The sequence below is a fragment of the Dromaius novaehollandiae genome, chromosome 4 (assembly GCF_036370855.1).
Source record: "Dromaius novaehollandiae isolate bDroNov1 chromosome 4, bDroNov1.hap1, whole genome shotgun sequence".
Taxonomy (NCBI): domain Eukaryota; kingdom Metazoa; phylum Chordata; class Aves; order Casuariiformes; family Dromaiidae; genus Dromaius; species Dromaius novaehollandiae.
In genome coordinates, this window is record NC_088101.1 from 79318460 (window position 1) to 79336435 (window position 17976).

The 17976-nt window shown below is 46.7% G+C and overlaps 1 long non-coding RNA gene across 1 annotated transcript in view; it reads right to left on the minus strand.

The window, feature by feature from the left end:
- Window positions 1–265: 265 nt before the first annotated feature.
- LOC112990788 (uncharacterized) overlaps window positions 266–17976 on the minus strand; it is a 46435-nt gene continuing 28724 nt past the window's right edge. The window contains exons 2-3 of the long non-coding RNA XR_003261157.2: window positions 3445–3532; window positions 266–2560 (exon numbers count right to left, since the gene is read on the minus strand). This is a non-coding gene — a long non-coding RNA (uncharacterized LOC112990788). The remainder of the gene's footprint in view (window positions 2561–3444; window positions 3533–17976) is intronic.

A 17976-nucleotide genomic window follows, 5' to 3' on the forward strand; every position in this document is an offset into this window, starting at 1 on the left:
GGAGAGGTTTTTGATTCAGATCTGCTCTGATATAGCAGCTCACATAGTGGGATAGCAGTCCATGATGGGTCAATTCCACCATTAAAATAGTAAGTAATAATAACAGTCAACAAGGAGTGCTCAGAGACAAACTGCAGGCTGAATATTCTTCTCTCCATATTGCTAACCCAGTTCAATTGAAACACTTGCACTGATTCTTGAGCATTACGAAACTCATTATCTATTAAATCAATAGCAAAATAAAATTTCAGATGCAATTCCAGGCCAAGGATTAGCAGTGAAACTCCCTAGCAAATAATCCCTTTAAATGCATGAAAGTTTCATTCTAGTTGGAGAAAATCCATATATATGCCTTGTATCCAGACACTCAGGTTCTTGGCTGAATTGGAGGTGAAATTAGGATTTGCACAGATGCGCGCAGTCTGTCTTTCTGGGTGGGTAAGTCCAGAGACTAGGGAATTGGTGCAGTTTACTGAGTACTAGCATAATATGCTCCATCCCCATTGAACAGGCAGGACTTTACCTTGTTCATTGACAGACCTTTTGAGCAGGGCCTAAGGCTCTGGAGAAGTCAAAGATGGACTTGCCAGAGGCCATGAGCACTGGTACCATAAGGCTTATACCATGGAGAAATTGCCAGCATGTGCCACCATGCACGAGAGAAAAGAGGCAGACAAGTCTCATGGGGCTGAGCAGCCTGCTCTTGAAGATGCACCAGGAGCACAGTCCCAACACAAAGCAGAGCTTTCCAGAGATTCCCCCAAAATGACTATTTTTAATTGTTTTCCCAACATTTGTATTTTTCTCCCTGTGTGTTGCCAGATTTGCATGGAGAGGCCAAAGTAAAATAGGAGAAACGGTTCTCCATACATCTCCAGTTCAACCGGAGCAATGACAAGCAGCCATCTAACATCTGAGCAGGCTGTGGTGGTGAAACTTCCTGCCTGGGTGTGCGGGCTTTTTACTTTCATAGGGTCCTCATTTGACCTGGAGCTCCACAACCTCAATCTTCAAAGGCTGGAAAACCTAATCAAAAACAGTAGAAAATATGAGTGCAATTTTGAATGCTGTACTTTAACCTGCAAGTTGGCTAGACCACTGCTAATATTTTCTCAGCACTTGTCCAGCACAGGAATGGTTACAGGAACACTGCTATGAAACCTAATTCACCTGTGGTGGGCCCTCTTGCTATTCCCACTGATTCCCTCTTATCTTTCCACCAGATCCAGCTCCTTTACAGAGGCTGGAATCTGTCCCTGAATTTTCCCCTGCAGCAATTGCTTCCTCTAGGCATCTAAATGAATATGCAAGGTGGAAAGATTGCAGTCTGGTAAAACGATGTGCTCTTGTTTGCATCTTAAATGATTGCTGATCTCTCTGTAAAAATAACTTCGCAGAGCAGCACACAAATTCGCTGGTTGGTGTGCATACAATTAAAAGAAACCCAACAACAACAACAAAATCCCCCGTATTTTTCAAGCCAAAGTTATTTTTCATACTAGAGCCTTAAAAGTCCTTATAAATGTAAGATGCCAGTGGCTTCTCATGCAAACAAAAGATCCTGGGGCTTAGCTCTCTGCTGAGAGCGGAGGAAGCGCCAGGGTAGGAATGAGGGAACATTCAAATGGGCTCCTCTCTGACAGCTTTATAGCCCAGACACAATGGGCAGAGCCTCTATACTGATGAGTCTAATTTAGGCAGCTCCGGCACCCGCCCCCTACGGCTCTGCTGAACATTAGTGCTGTCTTCTTCAATCCTTCTGCTCAGCCCTACAGAACAAATCGGCGTATCAGTCACAGCGGCCCCATTCACAAGGCCCCCGCACACCTTTGTGATACTCCGGGCAGAAAAGCTGCTGTTTAGCAAAACAAAGGGAGTCTCATAATCTGCTTATTGTGCCTCATTAGGATTGCGGGCGCCCTCTTCTAATGGGAAAGTTATAGGATCAAGCAGCCAGTGCACTTCAAGGTTACCATTCTGGGTAATAAAGACATTTTTTTCCCCGTTCATGTCCAAGCATGACAAGACACAGCAGCTCTCCCCCAAGAAGCCGCTTGACGTCTTCATTGTTCTACCTTCGCTGCGAAACATTTTTGCACCATTTCTTGGAACAGGCATCATGAAACCAAAAGATGAATTTCCAGCGCCCCGCAGGATGTGCATTTTGCCTCTTCTTTTGGTTTTGATTTGATTTTCGTTCTGCAGGCTACTTGCTGCAGGAGTGAGCTGGGCAGGATCTCTGCACATTTTCAAAGAGGGGTGCTGGGCAGATGTTATCAGGTACAGTTTATATAAAACCGAGCCTCAGTTAACTCAGAAAATATGCAGTTCCTGCAACAGCTGTGAACTACACAATGTTATCGCGCTCCTGATATGCGGGCCCTTAGATAACATGGCAGTCCCTAGATGATGCAGGCATATCAACCTTTGATGCTCAAACACATGTAAATTCCTGTTGGAGCTGGACATTTGCTGCTTTCTCCAGGCGGTTTAAAGAAGACATTGTTCAGATTTCTCACTGAAGCTGCAGTTTCTTGTTTCCAAAGGAGATGAGCCAGCTCTGTTGGATATTACAGAAGTCACTTAGAAACATTTCAGAGAGAGCTTAAAAATAACCATTATAGCTCAGTTTAAATGGATTTATGGAATATAAACAAAACAAAACAAAAACTTGGCTAGCTTAAGAAACTTTAGAGTCAAAGATCTGATGTGTTCAGTAAACACAGCAGCCAGAGTTGCACTGCGGAAAACGTCTGCTAAACACTGAGCATCTGACTTTCACTTCATATGTAATTTAACTCTAATGGACCATACTGTGTCATTGAAGTGAGCGTCCCTGATGAAGTCTTCAGGGAAAGGGCTTAAAAAAACAGTGACAGTCAGGACACAAGGATTTCAGAGACCCTTAGCTACCTAAAAGGCCTCAGTCCTGAGCAGTAGGACAAAACTCTTACAGGCATTTTCGGCATCGAAAGCAGACTAATTATACAGATCATTTCAACCAGTATTAAAATGCAGCTGTCTGTTGTAGGAAATACACCCATTATTTAATGGTTGGCAGTGACACTGCGTATCAATTTAATGCCAGGAATGAGACCTATCGCACTAGTGGAAACTGGGAAAGGAATTTTAGGAGGTGCAATGTAATTCCCCACTTTGCCCAAGATAAGCCTACCCCTTCTGAAATGCCCTAATCTTTCTCTGATATCCCAGTGCTTACAGAAAATTGCTATGGTCTCTTTTAAGGCAGTGATTGATGACTATTTGGGCTTCATGTCTCATCTAAAATAAGTCTAAGAAACTCACCTGAGGAGGAGCTGTGCTTAGAGGTAAAATAAAATAAAAGTATTAGACCATGGTGCTACTGATATTGCCAGTGTGGTAGCATCGGGGGGGGATTTTACATTTGTTTTTTCATACATCTCTGACCATCCCCTTCCGTACCTGATTGCTGCCACCAGCTGTGATATGGTTTCCATGTGGTGCTGCAGTCCAGCACTTCTGGAGTTGTCCAGTTCTAGCACAGAGAAAGCTGAAGCAGAAAGACATATTTCTCATATTTCTGGGACTTCAGAGATGGAATTACACCTATAGTTTTAGCTGTATGCTCTCCAATTTATAGACAAATCCAGTTCTGCTGCCTTTTCATTTTCCCCTTTTTTTTCAGGGTAAAAAGCAAAGGCAAATTCCATGAGCAGCAGCAAGCGAAGACAGAATTATCCTTTCTGGAGTCTATGTTTGCCTCTGTTGCATTCTGATTTTAAATAGATTGAATTGGGCATTTTCACAGGAATCAGGTATGTGGTTTTGTTGAAGCAGACACCTCTCATGGAGGCAACGGTTGTTGGGAAAGGCAACATCTTCTATTTGATCAGCTGGTTTCTGCCTGGCAGGCCAGGATGGGGAGGCTGCCAGATCTTTTGAAGGACCTAGACTGAAAACCTCTGCTGTGAATGAAGGAGACCCCAGGTCTTTAACACATCTGGCAGTCCCTCCGCTGCCAGATGACATATCCCCAAGCTCTTCTGTCGAATGCTGGCTCATTTTCTCCCCCCTGCAAGTTTTTGGTCCCCAATAATTCTAATTTCAAACACAAGCGGTGCTTAAATATATAAACTGCATCAAGCCTTAGAACAAAATATTGTAGCCAACAGATATGGCCTTCCTTGGAACGCACGAGTCGTGTTTTTTTGTAAGCATTGACTGAAACAGCCCAGCTGGGAGAGAACTAGCTGGTGTGGAATTGCCAGGGAGTATAACCTGGGAAGACACCGCATTTTTGGACAAATCAGATATCTTCTCAGGACTCTGGGCAATGACAAGTCTTGGAAAGTCGTAGCTAACGTTTCACCCAGAAGCCTGCAAGGAGACCAAACTGCTTGGAAACAAAACTTTTCTCATGGACGTCTCACAAACAAATTATACTGGCCACATTCACCAAGCCGTTCCTTTCTAGGAAAGCAAATACACGAGGAATCGCAACCAAAAATGAAGCCAAGCTACCCTGGCACTGAAAGAGCGATGCGCGGACTGAAGCTGGAGTTATGCCATTTTCCTGAAAATCTATTTGTAGGGAGGTAACAAATATCCAGTTTCTCTAGCATATTAGGAGCTTTGAGACCTCTTTGTAAACAGAGCTGAAGTCAAGTGCATCTGTAAGGCGTGTTATTGTGGCAGACACCACAGAGAGCGCTTTGGGAGTGCTCCCTCCTCCCCAAGAGAGCACAAATCAGGGTGTGTTTATAGCCCAATAATTGCTTGTTTGTGTAAAGTAATGATGCCCCTGTTTGGCTTTTAGGCCAATTAGTAGAATAAAGGTGGTAAAAACACCAACATAATTAGTCTAATGACTATAAAACACTGACACTAAGTGTAAAATCTCTAGCCTCTCTGACACCCGGCTTTTATAGTACAATATAAGGCGGGCAGTAACCTTTGGGATGTGCAGGAGTGCCTTTGCTCTTGTAGCTGACTTTCAAATGCCCCTGCAAGAGTGGATGACCTCAGATCGCCTGCGGTAGCCGATTGCGGTCTTATATTAACAGAAAGTTGCCTCTGCTAATTATTTCTTGCATTGCTTTTTCCCTTTGCTAATTAAGAGTGGCAGAGAGATTCGATTATCAGCTTTTCTAGTAGTTAAAAAAGCAAAACCAGGGCCCACCCCACCCCACGTGCCCAAGCTGAGGACAATACTGCTCCCCTGGCATCGGGGGTGTCCTTACTTTGTCAATACGCTACCAGCTGAGATTGCTGGGGACTCACTGAAAGCAGCTGAAGGCACCAAAAAGCGTTCTTGTAGCATCAGCCACAGTGCAAGAGCTGTACGCGCCAAGGGAACGAGGAGGGGAGCTATCTGGACACGCAGCTAGCCCTGACACCATGAGCAGCTTCACTGTGGTGACGCTGCTCCGTTCCCTGTGTCGTTAAAAGAGAGATCGTCAAGATTGGGAAGCCCAAGATTCAACCTAGAATAATTATTCGCCCTGAGGCGCTCTTCAGAAAAGCAACACAATTCCTTTCGAGAGGGTTTCGCCTGCTGGCATGGAAGAGCGTTATTTTAACTGACGGGTGTTCTTTTAGTGCAGAAGCCAAGTCTGCGCAGGGAGAGCTGTGCTGCAGCACACGATCGGTGTGCGCCTCATGTGAATTCAGCTTAGAGCAAAATAGCTATTTAGCTGTAGCAAAAACTGCTATTGCTAATTCCTTCCTTAACTTTGCTGCTAAAATCCACTTTTCATGTGCATGAGAAAAACACAATGGAGAGCACCTGCTGCATCTCCTAAGGGCACTACGTCTGCTCTTGCAGGCCCAGGGCCGGGTCAGGGATAGCTCCATTTCCATGTGACACCAACGCACCTCAAATCCCACCAAGTTCCCATGGAAGAGCAGGGTCTTCTTGGGCTGACCCTTGCCTTGGGGTTGCACAAATCCTGGCACCCAGCTCCGAGGAGCTCAGCGAGGTGGTCCCATGCCCACGGTTTTGGTCCAGTGGCTGAGACTGAATTCTCTGAATTCAAGCTTGCATTATTGCTTTTTTTTAGCATTTTTCTGTGGTTTCAACAGATGCAAAAAATATATCTTGTTAAATTAAAAACACCGGTAGAAAAGATATCCTCCTGTCCAGGGAGCTCAGCTCCGGGGTTTTGAAGCATTTATCTTTCAGCAAGAGGTCCCTCTTTCTTTCAGCCTCTGCTGAAACTCAGCCTTCATGCTCTGGATTGCTCTCTTTCCACGGGTTATCTGAAAAAGGTTCTGCCTTCCTTCACTCTCCTCAGATCAAAGGCACCATTATCAGTTTACAAAGCATCCCCCATTGCTTCCTGTCTCCCAGCACCTCTGTCTCGCACTAACCTTTTCTCCAGGGGTAAGGAACGGGGAAGCGTGTCGCCCAAAGTCAGCACTGCATCCCTCCCGGAGAACGGTGGCTACCAAGGTCATCTCCGCTTAAAATCTGAAAATCTCATTTAAGCTTCAAATTCCCAAGAAAAGTTGATGCTCAGTCTGATTATTTGGGCCACCAAACATTTCTGACTGAGTGCACGGAGTCTGCAAAGGTATCAGTTTGACCCCGTGTCCTTAATTTGCATGGTGGGGAAGAAAGGAATAAAAGGCATAAAAATGTAACTTAAAGACAGTGTGTCACCCTTTGCTTTGAATTTCCTGCCTTTTGTCAGGCCGAGGGCTCAGTGCTATTTAAATGCAAGTTTTTGACAGGAGAATCCTCCCCCCGCCTGGCTTTCATGGAAAGGTTTGCAATGCACATCCCTTCCTCAGCTGCAGGTTAGGGGAAAGTTCATCCAAAAACTCCTGCAATCAGGGAGATGCCTCCATCTCCACCCTGCTGTACGCTTGGATGTTGCTTCCTTCACCATCAGAGCAAAGAAAGGAGCAGAGCAAAGAGACTTTGGCGTCTACCGCCCGTTGAATTTGCCCTGCAGTAACATTGCCTAACCACCTTCTGCCTCAGTTTACCTGTGAATTAAATGGCTATAACAGGGCTGCTGTTGTGGGGATGTTGCAAATCTATAATGTTTTCAAGTGCCTAAACATGCCTTGCGGGTTGCATTTAGGTTGGAACAACTTCCTCAGAAAGATTCTTTTGCTAATGGTGCACCTTTTCTTTTTGCCAAGACGGCCAGATGGCTCTTAGTTAAAAAAATAAGATTCATACAGCTTTTCCTAGACTCTCATTAAAGTATGTTGCTGATGGAGCACTGGCTCCCTAAATATTTTCTCCCTTCTATCTATGCCACCCCTATCTTGCGCCTAAACAGATTCTCAATTTACCATGGGAACAGATTCTCAATTACGAATGGGCAAACCTCACAAGTTCATTTTCACATATTTATATGGCTGGTCAATGTTCTTCTGTCTCAGCTGATATTTATGATTGGTTTTCAATTAAATGAAAGCATCTGCTCACTGGGAAGCTGTTTCGGTTTAACTGAAACTAGAAGCTAGTCTTGTTTTTCAGCAAAATATTTTTAAGGCGGAGTCTTTTTTGTTAGTGGTGAAAATAATAGTTTTCTGACCTTAATTTTTCCAGAGGTATTGAGACTTGGAAATTTTGTGCTGATTTAGTGATGTATGAGATAAGAAGTCTGTCTAAAAACCAAGCAAGTGAAACTAAATGAGGATGCAGTTATCTGATGGTAAGCATGCCTGCTTCTGAATTCTGCTGTGGCTGGTTACATCATGGTGCTACTCCTGGTTTCCAGGTTTTTCCTGCTGACTCCTGCAGGTTGGATTTTACATTTTGATGGAAATCTGGAATAATTTCATCAGACCAATAGAGATGTACCCAGAGAGTCCATAGGATGATTTAGTTCATGCCGGCCTGAGTAAATCATTTTGACTCGTGCCATGACTTGGGAATCTAGTGGGAACATTTGATGTGCTGAAGTTCAAGATCATCCCAGAAATACCCCAAATAGCCTCCATTTTGGTAGCGAGCTCTTTCTAGTACCAGCCCGGAACACAACCCAGGAAGGACAGAGAGAGGTGAATTCATCTTCCATGCTGCTGAGCTCCTACAACCTCAGGAAAGTTTTGGCTTCTTCGGAAGCTCAGGCAAAAATCTTTATTTGCCATCCCAGGTTGCACCATCCTTCCTGTAATATTTTCATATTTGAAAACATGGTCCTGTCCTGAAGCTCTGTTTTAGAGTTGCAGAGTTGTAGAGTTTTCAGAGAGCAAAACCCCAGTCACCCCTGGAGCACCAGGAAGGCGAGACAGCGTTTTCCTTGGTGCAGGGGATCTGCGGCTGGGTTTTAAGCACCGGATTAGCCACAGAATAGCTAAGCTCCTATAAGACTTGGGAAAACATGCTGGCCTTCCCTGCTTAGTGAATTTGCCAGGCTCTCCTGTCACTTAGAATGAATGGTGAGAGAAATCATTATTTAATTATCTGGGAAGCCCTTTAAAAGACTAATCAGCAAAGAATTTCACTCTAGTAGTAACAGCTGGCTCTCACACTATGGGTCACAAAGAGAGATATTAAAAGGCTGCGTTTTTCTCAGTTAGTAAACTTATTAACCGCGCTCTCTCTTTTATAGAAATGCTGCATTGTTCTCTAACAATGGTGCCCCCACACTTGAGAAACATTACTGTACGGGGAAGTGTCCCGGGGGCTGCTTTGCTGAGAAGCCATGCTGCGGTTTTACCTAGTCCTCGATCTCACGCTTCAGATCCCCGTTTCGCTTTGCTGTCTCAGGTGATTCACTGCCCTGCAGCCTGGCTCCATTTCCCTGCTGGCGAAAAAGGGCTCCGAAATGGTGGGAGCCACTTAGGAAGGTTGCAAAGCACCAGGAAGGGACAAAGCGACTTGTGCCGTAACAACCAGCAGTTTGATCCCCCTGCCCTTGCTGCCAGAGGAGCAGTGTCCACCTCGGATAAGCATGGTACCCACGCCCGGGGAGATGCCCACAGGACACGAGCCGCTCTGCGCTCTTACCCTCGTGCCAGTGCTCCATAGCAGACTCGGAAGTGATAACAGTGCTCTTATTAAACTTTATTGCAAGGAAATGGCTCTAAATTCAAGTGGAGGTTTAAGCAAACTTAAATGAAGGAGATGCTGTCTCAGCTGGTGTAGCTCCAGGCTAGCCCATTGCCATCCCTGGGTTTACACTGCTTGAGCTCAGATGAAAACTGAAGGAGAAGCTTCCAGCAGTATCAGTCTCGTTCCCTTCCGAAATCCGCAGCTATATGTAGTTAACACTTCAAACCTCGGCGGACCCCGTCAGCCTCTCCAGGTCTCTTAACCAGGCCCTTGGCCTTATCAGAGCTCTGCAGAGAGCACGGCTATCTTCCTGCCCCGAGCTGGCCGGCTCGCTGAGGTTTCAACATGTAGCTGTCCAAACACAACTGGTTCAACAGTGCAATCTAATCGCTGTGGGACCCCGGGCCGGGGAACCGATCCCCTGGGCAAACAAGGGGCACAAATGCCTGAGGAGGCCGTTGTCGCGGGGGAGCATATCTTCGCGGCGGCTTTGGCGAGGACCGGAGGTGTGCCTGTGTGTATCTCCATGTGTGGGGAGGAGGGGAGGGAGGACAGGCGAGGCGTGGAGTTACAGTTGATTGAAAACGCATTTCCCATATGCACTGTGACCCGATATTTTCAATTTTTCTTCAGAAATCTTTCTTTGTGTGTGTGTGTGTGTGCACACATAGAAACATCAGTCCCCTCCCGAAAGAAACCCCACCAAGATCAAATATTTAACTCTAAAAGTCACGTAAAGGGTCAGATTAAATTCCTAGCGTTTGAACAAGTGTCTCAGCACACGAGAGCTGAGGAATCCCCATCCAAGTGGCACTGGGCTCTCTGCCGCCAAAAAGGATACGCAATAATATTTACCTTGCCCAGATAAAGAGAGTATGAACACAACTGTTCCTTCCTCTTCTGGGGCCCTTGCAGAAGACAGAAGGCTCAGCAGTCTGGCAGTGATGGATAAATCTCAAAGGGCAGTATTTCAGCTGATATAAGGAGCTGGGGCTCCCTGCCAAGAGAGCTTCTCCGATTTACATCAGGGAGGATTTGGCTGGAGATTAATCAGGTAGTCAGCGTAGACCAAAGGAGCTGCGGTACCAGCAGTGCTCACCTGCCTGCCCAGCATCGGAGCCAACCTGTCCCCCGTGGGCACCTCCAGGTATGAGTTGCGCATTGGGGTGCCCTGGGAGAAGTGGCACTGATGGTGGTGAGAGTCAATGACCAACTCAGCACAAACCCGAGAAAAACAGGTGTTCAGCTGGAGTGCTTTGCATCAGAGAGAAGGAAGATGATCTGCCCGGCAGCCAGAGGACCCATATCTTGCTCCCTGCTTTGCCACTGTATTTTTGTGCCATTGTCCCCTTAGTCCTGGCTGTTGCAGAGGGGATGGTGGGCAGCGAGCAGTGACCTGGTTCCCCTTCCTCACGTCCCTGCACAGCCAATGCAGGGAAATGCACGCAGTCGTTTTGTGGCTGGTATGGACTTGCATTCAGCTTCTGCTCCAGGAGGGAGCCAGGGCAGCCCGGGGAGTCACAGCTGCTGACACCGTGGCTTCTCCGGGGCTGTTCTGCAGGAGAAGCTGCTCACATGACCGCTCTGCCTCCAGCCTCACTGCTTTGGTAGCACACACAGATTTCCAGCTCCTGGTTGCTTGCATCTATTCAAGAGAGATATTTGGTCTACAGTTTTTGATCATGCATCCGCCCCGTGCCATAACATGCAAGTGAGGAGAGCACAAGCTACAGCACCATAGAGTGAACACAAAACATGCCTCCTGCTCTTTCCTTCCAATAATTAGACCCAATGCTTTACCTGGGACTGCTGGAAGAGGATGAGGCCTCCTGGAGCTCCAGGAAGAGGAAGCTCTACCTGATAGCCATGGGGAAGCCTTCAGCAGCCTGCGATTGGGCTTCCTTTGCCTTTGCCCCGTGCATTTATTAACTTTGTTGCATAAATAAAAAGCAATTTGCTCCTGATTGCTTGTGTTTTGTTTTGATACTCAGTGGGCTCACAGTACATGAAAGAAGTACACACAAGAAGAGTTTGCCAGCATCCCAAGGAAGACCAATAGACCTTTAATCAGTGCACAGGGAAAGAGCTCTCCTGTAACTTGCTTTCAGTATGTGTATTGCAGAAGGACATAATAGTGACAGCTCAGAAAGGAACCCTTCTGCAGTTCCTGTCCCCAGATCTCACAGGCTTTTTAAAAAACACGGAAGAAGATGTATTTTGAATTTTGCAGATTGCAACCTGATGCACAGTGAGATTAAAGGCTTGAGCTGACTGCCTTGATCTGGTTGTCTATTGCCTCTAGGTATAGCCTGGGGTATCAGAGACACCAGCAGATCCAGCGGAGGTGTTCTGGCCAGCTGTGTTCTCCTGGAGGCCAGAAGTGACACTGAAGACCATGTCCAAAGGCACTAGATGACCATGCGTAAGCAGCGGAATTGAGCCATAATAGATCTCTTAAATCAAGCCACTGGAAAGCACTGTCAGAGGCAAGGGCTGAGTCAAGATCTCCTGCAGCAAAGGCTTGTGCCTTGGACTGTAAAGAGCACTCACACTACTGGATACTGCACAATATCAAAGGGTTTCTGGACCAGCCTGCTATGAAAGCGCCTTCACAGATAAGCAAATATGTCTTATATTTGCCATTTGATTGCAAAAGGAGACATTTTAATCAGCATTTGTCAGCCTGTCTGATATATAAATAGTTTTATATTCTGTTACACTGCCCTTATCATCGTCCTGCAGTCTGTTCAATTACTAACAGCAATTATCTTTTCTGTAGGGAAATCTCGGCATTCTTAATGGGGCAAAACTCCTACTAAAGTTAAGTTCTGTCAAAATCAGTGGGTCCCAGCCCAGGTAAATGTCCAGGGGGAAAAAAAGAAAAGGAAGCAGGCACAAAAGTTTGCCAGAACTTAATTTCAGAAACAGAAGGGCAGGATAGCTGGCGTATGACCTCTAGGACATAGAAGGCAGGTAGTAGCTTCCCCAGGGCTGGTGCCCCAGCACAGTGTGACCCCAATGAGGCCACCCTGGGGCAGCTCAGGTTGGAAGGGGACTACATCAACCTGGCTGAAGGCAGCAGCGTTCACACCGAGTGGGCTGTCCACTCCTGATTTTGGTGCCCCTGTGCTCTTCCTCCTTCCTGGCACTGGCCTTGAAACTCTGACTCCATTAAGACAGATTTTAGAAAATGCCTTATCCCCATGAGACAAAAATTGCAAAGGTCCCTGGGGATGTGGTTCCCAATGTCAAAGGAAAAGCTATATTGTTTGCATGAAAACTAGGAAAAAGCCAGTCTCTGTGGGTTCCTTTTACTCTGCACCAAAGAAGGGAATCAAGAGGGAAAAGGGACATTTCAGAGCAGTATCCCTCCCTGCCTCCTGGAAAGCAGAGAAGCAGTTTGTCCTCCAGCCAGGCCCTCTGCTAACTCAGCCTGCTGGGAGCTATAGAGGGCTGATGCTCATGCTTTTTCCAGCCTAGAGAAATAAATGTTTCAGTGGCACTGTGTGGGTATAGTGACCCCAAATAGGCTCTGCTCAATAATTAGCTGGAGGCAGCTGTGGCTACCAGAGAGATAATGTGTTCCAGGCCACGTCCTCGCCCGCCTGTGTCCTAAGATATTTCTGCCTATGAGGATCCAGCCAGGATCGGTGTGAGCTATTTGCCTGCCCTGAGTCCTACAGCATGGAAGAGCTGTTTGTACAAACTGTTGCACATCTTGCGACTCAGACATGCAAAGTCTGCAGCACCACAAATTAAAACCACGTGAGCTCCAAGCAGCATTGTGGTTTGCACTCCTCAGGTATCATAAAGAGATTTATGACATTCAGCTTCATCGGTATTGCCTACACACTCCTCTGCTTTTCTCGCTGATATTTGCTGTGTGCAATCCACAGAAGCACCAGTGTTCCCACGACAGTTCCCGTGGTGCTGATGCTGAGGATGAATTTGGCTTGTGCTATCAAGCACCGCATGCAACAGGTACTCACAGTTTAGTGCTGCAGCACAGAGATATAAATTTTCCCTCAGTTTGAGGGATTTCTGATTCCTGAACCAAAGTATGTGCCTGGTGGCCCCCATTACTGCAAAAACAAAACTAGACCCAAGACTCCTGTTTTGGAGCATTCAAAGCACAACATCAAGGTTGTGACTTAATGCTGCTTCTGCTCCTGCTACTCCTACTGCTGCTGCTTCTGCTCCTTCTGCAACAGCTCAGTTAAAAGGCATTTTTGCAGAGGAAAATGTGACACTTGAAAGGTAACATATTCTTTTCACCTTCCAGTTTCCAATTCAGTTTGTAACTTAGCCTTAAGAAGTGATCAGGGACAGCTTTCCTTTCAGCCTAAAATCTCTTTTTCATGCACTGGATGTCAGCGTTCCCGAAAAGATTAAATAAGGCAGAGGTAATGTAGATTTAAAGGATTTTCCAGATGAAGTGCCAAAGCACTTTGAACTGAAGAAGAAAGGGTTTGCTGTGCGGGGACTGGTTGGTATGTGGGGGAGACTGCATGCAGCATGGCTGTGCGCAGCGCATTAGGGTGAATACGCTGTGCCCGTGGCATCGTGGGGACCAGAGGGGCACCTTGACTCCTCACCGTGGGGCAACGAGCCCACCATGAGAGAACGGTGAGACACTTGCACCATGCTGGCAAGAGGCAGCAAAACGGGGCTGCATGTCCAGCAACGCACACTGGGAATGGTGCTTCCCAGAAGGTACCACGCAAACTTTGCAGGACTGGAGAGGCCTTGCTCAGCTGCGTTGAACGCATGTGTGCAACCCCAATCCACAGTGGTGGGCAGAGGGGAGCTGCGTCCCCCTTAGCCTTTGCCCATAGATCCAGTGCTGTGTCAAGAACAAGCTGGACTTTTCCCCCCAGAGCCTCCCTTGAGGTCCTCTTGCACCCTCGGCACACTGTGTTTCCAGAATCATTTTCAGATACCTGCCACCCCAGCGGGTGATCCCTTTCCCTCTGGAGGTTGTAGGTAATCAGCAGGGGAAAAAGTCATGCTTTCAGTTGCCATCTCGACCAGGGCAGGGACAAAGGACATCACTGGAATAAAATGCTGCCACTACCACCAGAAAAAGAGACACCAGTGGCGTCTTCTCCTGCTTGTCTTCCGAGAGAGACTCCTCTCTGCTTCAGCACCGAAGACGTCTGGGCATGAGCTTGAACTGCTGCAAAGGATAAAGGACCCCTGTTATCTATGGATGGATGAGGCCTCTAACAGTATCTGATCCCAGCCTTGCAGGAGGAAAGTTCGAGGGCGGTCTGTGGGATAGCTTGCTCTATAATGGTCTCAGAAGGAGCGGTTACCTTTTGGCCACAGGCAGCGGGTGGAGAGATAGGTAGGGGGAGGAACAAGGTTTCATATAAATAATAATAGTTTTTAAAATCCCCTTTGCATTTCAGTAGCAGCTCTTCTAAGGATCCCAGACCAAATTAACTCATGAAAAATTCCTGGCAGGTCGGTATGAATTCCACAGATAGGTGAAAAGAGATTTGGAGTTAAAATGCATAAACAGCTTCAAGACATACAAAATGGCAGTGGATGGGGTAGAGAAAGAACGAAGTGTCCAGTTCTGTGTCTCCTCCCAGGCCATATCTTCCTTGTGCTATTTGACCTTTAGGAATACTGGTTGCGCTGTGAGTTTTTTTATCTCTGCTTGGGGGGACCTTCCTTTAAAAAGCTGCAGAGAGGCATGGAGAGCAGTCAGGAGACTGAAGCAATTTGGGTATCTGATGCTATCGAGCAGATACTCATCCCTGCCTGTTCAGGCTTGTTCCCCCTTCGGGATATGTGTGTGTGTGTGGCGGGGGGGCAGTAGGGGATTATTTAGGAGCAGAAGGCAACATCAGAAATACAAGTCTAGACAGCAACTCCAGGGCTGATTTTTCAGGTGCTCTGTGCCTGCAATGGGCCCGTTTCTTCCAGAGCTGGTAGTAACCCTCCTGGACAGACTTTCAATGCCTGCTGACCTGCTGAGCTCTGCTGAAAAGGATTAATTTTGAAATCTGGCCATGGTTTGAGTGCTGAACTCTTGGGAGGTTTGAAATGTGATGCACAGCCAGACCAAGTAGAAAGCTACTGGGCATATGACCACAGCTGTGTGTATAACAGATGTATAGATATGTATTTTATGATTGCACAGATATCTTTGGATTCTCCTCACCTCTTTTGGCTGTTGGTTTGTTTTTTATTTTAGTAAGGGGGATTTTAGCATCCTGTGCTGTTTGCTTGTTAGCGCTACTCACCCTGTGCAATTTTTCTGCCCAGGCAGGTGTAGGTTCTTGCATTGCGCTTGCAGCACATTAGTCCCAATCCTTGTGGGATAAACAGGACGAAGGCAGGAGCGGCAATAAGGACTTGTCCTGCTTTCTAGTCCTCCTCAGTCACAGCTCTGCAACACATGCTCAGTCCAGAAGCCACCACCAAATAGCTATTCCACATGTCTTCACCTCAACGGAACACAAAATGCTCCCGTGCTCCCTATAACAAACTTCAGGCTTACAGTAAAAGACCAAAACCCACATTACAAGGTGCGGGAGAGACGGAGGGCATCCTAAGCCATGCACTGGGAGTGAATTTGTTAAGAAAAATTCCCCAGAGACCCTACGAAAAGGGTCACACCCCTCATTGCAGACGAAAGGGAAGAGCCCCACAGCTCCTGCCAGTCTGGACTGGGGGGGAACTGTTGCCAGTCCCAAATCTGGTGGTATGTCTAGCACCGAGCATGTGACCCAAGACTATCCACCTCCTTGAGTGAGGTCAACACCTGCAGGAGGACCAGCGCATGCACCCTGCCTCCCCTTTCCAGCTCTTGACAGCCTCGGGTGCCTCTGAGGAAGGTGAGGAAACCCTAGCAAGAAGGAGGAAGAAAAACTCCTCCCAGAGGCTGCAGGCACTCCACAACAGCTCTGAGTGGTGGCTCAGGATCAAGAGACCCAAGTGTTCCCGGGTACACAAGCCTGTCTGGCCATAAAAACCCAGCAGCCCCTTTTGGGCACACCAACAAGCAGGACGTTCATGGAATTATCATTTGGAGGCAGCGAGGGCTCAATTTTTAGAGTGCATCGTCACCTCTCCCAGATCTCGGAAACCTCAGCCCCAAATCCTCTGGGAATTGAATGCCCCTTCACAAGTGCAAAGCAGGACAGCTGCCAGCGGGCAACCCAGTGGGCCAAGTCTGCGTGCTTTTTAGGGATGAAGGCTGTAGCCTTAAAAATCGCAGCACAGGTTGAATGCTACCACTTGCGTGGGGCATTGCACATGCTCTCAGGCATCCAGGACCAGATGGTCGCATCCTGCTTTCACTGTGTCACCCTGCAGACCCTTCATAAACACAGATGTTCCTTTTCCTCTGACAAAAATCATTCATGAAAAATTCAATGGGACGTTTCTTCCCCCTCTTGGTTTTGTTGTATTCTTGACAAGCTTGAACTCCATGGGGGGGAAAATAAAAGAGCAGCCCAGCCCCTGGTTCTCCCCGCATCCTGCAGCAGTGCCCATTTTACATGGTACAAAGGTCATTTAGCATAGCATGAAGCCCTCAGCAAGTTGCACAAGGCAATTTCATCTGATCCGTGATGGAATTCCACTCAGCCAAAGTCCTTATTATTATGCATTTTTTACACATTAGGATTTTCCTTTTGTTGGCAGCCAGATCCCTTCATGAGGTGTTAAAAAGTGCAGAGGGGCTCTCTGCCCCACTTCGGGGAGCTAATCCTGCCTTTAAGGCCGGGATAACTGTTTCATTCCAGGATGGGCTCAGCCTCAGAACCGTTGACGTTTGCTGACAAGGTTCTTGCAAACCAGCACAAACCTTGTGGTTGTAGAAAAAACATCTCAGCTTCTTGCAGGACAGCTGAGTCCCAGGTAAGAGCCATGAGACTGACTGTAATTTCTTCTCTCTCCTCCCTTTTCTTTTTCTCTTTTTCTTTTTCTTTTTCTGTTTCTTTTTCTTTTTCTTTTTCCTAGTCCCTAATTTTCTAAATGTTTTCCAAGCTGGAAAAGATGTGATGACTCATTTGCACCTGTGAAAGGCAATCCTCCCAATTTGATGGATGATATGGCAAACCTTAAAAAATAAAGGTTAACTCGCAGAGTTAAATAAATAGATCCCCCCCCCCCCCAACACTGAATGGAACAATGTCGCAGGGAGAGCAAGCATCTGCTTCATGCCAATCACAGCCACATGTCTCCTGGGTAGCTAGAATAGCCACTTTATTAAGTATCTTGGTCCTTCAAATACTAATTAGATTATACCTGATTCTAAAAAAATGGGTAGCCTTTGTTCATAACTCTTACAAAATAATATCAAGACCTATTATAATGCTTCTGGCTGGAAAAATAATCAAGCCTAGTACTTCAGTCAGTAGAATAGTTCAGTGATTTTAAGCTGTTTGGACTTTATCAAATAAGATGAATTCAAACAGGAACAGGTGCAGGGAAAAGCAACTAGGATGTGGCATAATCAGGGCCTGGAAAGCCTATTTTATGAGAGGAGGTTAAAAGAGATCGGCTTGTTAAGCCTAGCGAAATGAAGGGAACATGATTGCTGTCTATAAATACATCAGGGAGGTAAATACGAAGGAGGGAAAAGAGCTATTAAAGCAAAAGGCAGGGTTGGCACAAGAACAAATGGATATAAACTGGTCACTAATAAACATAGTCAGGAAATTAGATGTTTTCCAGCCACCTGAGCAGCATGGGTCTGGAAAGGCTTCCAGCAGGAGAGAGGGAGCGAGGGCTGGACCTGCTTCATACAGCGCTTGGGCAGTTCCTCACAGGGGTGGCAAGTCATGAGAGCAGAGGACCAAGCACAAAGCCCCAGGAGATCCCTTCTAGTCCCGCCCTCATCTATCAACTCAACTATTTTGTGAAAAATGAGAGAGGAAGGAAAAAAATGGAGAACTGCAACAATGCTGGCAGTTTGTGGGGAAAATTCTACTTCTAGGTAAAGTCATTTCTCAGTGAAC